Genomic DNA, 2,674 nt, shown 5'->3' with positions numbered 1-2,674 from the left:
AAATCTCATTACTGATGGTTGTGAGCTGGGAATCGAACTCAGGACCACTGGAAAAGCAGCCAGTGCTCTTAATTGCTGAGCCATCTCTCTAGCCCTTGTTACAGGTTTTTAAAACAATATTTGGTGTACTTACAAATCCTGAAATAAGGAATTTACACAATGGCCTTAGATTTCTTGAGAACAGAAATCACAGAGACAAAAGATTTTCTTTTTCTTTTTTCTTTCTTTTTTTTTTTTTTTAGATTTTCGAGGCAGGGTTTCTCTGTATTGTTTTGGAGGCTGTCCTGGAACTCACTCTGTAGACCAGGCTGGCCTCGAACTCACAGAGATCTGCCTGACTCTCCTTCCGAGTGCTGGCATTAAAGGCATGTGCCATCAACACCCGGCTAGATAAAAGATTTTCGAGAGTGTAAAGTTGAAAAAAACTTAGAGATAAGAGACTTTTGGAAGTATAAAGCAAAGAATGTTTAGATATGAGAGATTTTGGACTCATTTGTGCAGGACCAGAAGTTACTACCATATGCAAGAATTTGGGAATCCAGTGTGCCATTCTTGGCCACTGAGCAAGTAGTTCTGAGGCCAAACTGTTTGCCGTAACACAATGAGGCTTCAGTGAAATGTCTCAGTCTGAGGAGGAAACTGAGTCTAAAAAGTAAAGGAAAAAAGGTTAAAAACAGACTCCACCCAAGGATAGGTTCCAGTAAGCTCCTAGACAGAGCTGAGAGACAGAGAACAGGGTTGCCATGAAAACAAGGATCACAAGCAGGATGTCCTACAGAGGACGGATTTCAGTATCATATAGGCCCAGGAGAAGGCATAGAGAAGCCACAGGAATTCCAGGAAGGCCAGGGTTTCAAACAGAGATTCCACCAGTAGGAGAGTTCCAGTATTGTAGTGGCCTGTGGGACTTAGCAGGTAGCTCCTAGGGGGAGATGAGAACAGGGTAACAGTACATAGACCCAAGAGGGTATAAGGAGCGATACAGTGGGTAGCTCTCGGGGGAGGAAATAAAGCAGGGGCCACAGGAACCCCACTCAAGGAAGGCCTCGGAGAAAGAAGAGAAGCAGCCTTGGAACTACTGCTCCCCGGGGGAGGCAGGAAGCTCCAGGAAGGGAACAGAGCCAGGTAAGACCTAAGAAGAGCATGGGTACTGAGTGAGCTGGGGGCCAGCGTGTGCTCTGCTATGTGAACAGGCACCACAGATAGCCATTTATCCCTTCTAGCGGTGAGGAAATGGCTCCTTTGGTAGTGGGAAACAGGTGCCAGATTTGGAGGAGTGGAGTTCCTTTTGAATGAGGATTGACAGAATGTCTTAAATAGGTGTGCTGTGGGTAGCCATGTACATCTCGGGCTAAGAACTAAACCAAGCCGTGGTGGCGCACGCCTTCAACCCCTGCACCCCAGAGGCAGAGGCAGGCGGATCTCTGTGAGCTGGAGTTCAGGCCAGCCTGGTCTACAGAGTGAGATCCAGGACAGGCTCCAAAGCTACACAGAGAAACCCTGTCTCGAAAAACCGAAGGTGGTGAAAAAAAAAAAATAACCAGTATTCAGGAGTCAGCTGCAGAGCAGACTGCGTCTTCATCACCCAACAGGATGCGATCTCGGCCAGGTTACTGCCTCCCTCATGCATTCCACAAATATGACTCCCGGCTGCCGGGGCGGTGCTCGACACGGGTTTGTAAAGGGTTTGTAAAGGTGCGGATGAGTGGGTGGGGAGCGGTTGTGTCTGACCCTAAAATGTCAGTACGTTTGTCTCAAACTCTAAGTAATAGCGAGTTTCTCTTTTGAGGCTTGCTGTGCAAAGGCAGCTTTTGACTAGAAAAGGTCCTGATCCTCTGAGATTACCGACACACCCTTTCCCGGAAGAGCGGGGACATTTCCAGGGACATCCAAGCGCCTCGCGTAAACTCCTTCGCTGGGCGGCTCGTAACCCCAGCAGGCGAGAATGAGACTACTGCCTCAACTGCGGCGACTAGGTGGGCGAGGCCCGAGAGGGAATACTCAGAGACAACCTCGCCACGAGCGGACCTCAGGAGGCCGACAATGGCGCGGGCCCTGAGAGCCGCCCCCCTACCCCGCCGCATCCGAGACCCACGTGATCGGGAGGTCCACGCCCCTCAGGCTCCCGCCCCGCCTCCCGGCCGCGCAGATAACAATGGCGCCGGCGAGGGCGGGGCGGGTAGACCAAGGCCAGGCCAGCGTACGAGGAGGTGGGGCCCGGACGGCTGCCGGGGACACGTGACGCCGGCCCCGCCCCCGCATCCCCGGCGCTCCGAGCCGCCCGGCCGCCGGAGTCGGCTGCCCGGATGCAGCGGGCGTTAGCAAGGGCCGGAGCCGCGCCTGCCGCCCGCCAGCCCAGCGCGGAGGCGGGGGCCGGCTGGGCGCGGTCACGTGGCGCAGGCCCCGCCCCTTGGGAGGCCGCGGCGAGGCCCCCAGGAAGGGGCGACAGCGGAAGTGACCGCACGGCGCACTTGGCTGCGTGCGGCTACGTGGCGGAGCCGGCGGAAGTGGTTTCTTTGCCGGACCCTGACTGTTTGTGTTTTGGTTCGGGAAGGAGCCCGGCGGCCTGAGGGGAGGAGACGGAGGGAGCAGGAGGAGGAGGAAGTCGGAACTCGAGTGCGGCCGCCGCGGAGGAGGAGGAGGAGGAGGAGGAGGAGAGGGGAAGGCGGAGCGG

Source organism: Mesocricetus auratus, unplaced genomic scaffold, assembly GCF_017639785.1.
Source record: "Mesocricetus auratus isolate SY011 unplaced genomic scaffold, BCM_Maur_2.0 Super-Scaffold_100021, whole genome shotgun sequence".
Taxonomy (NCBI): domain Eukaryota; kingdom Metazoa; phylum Chordata; class Mammalia; order Rodentia; family Cricetidae; genus Mesocricetus; species Mesocricetus auratus.
The sequence above is the reverse complement of the archived record's forward strand: the minus strand, read 5'-3'. Positions refer to the sequence as shown.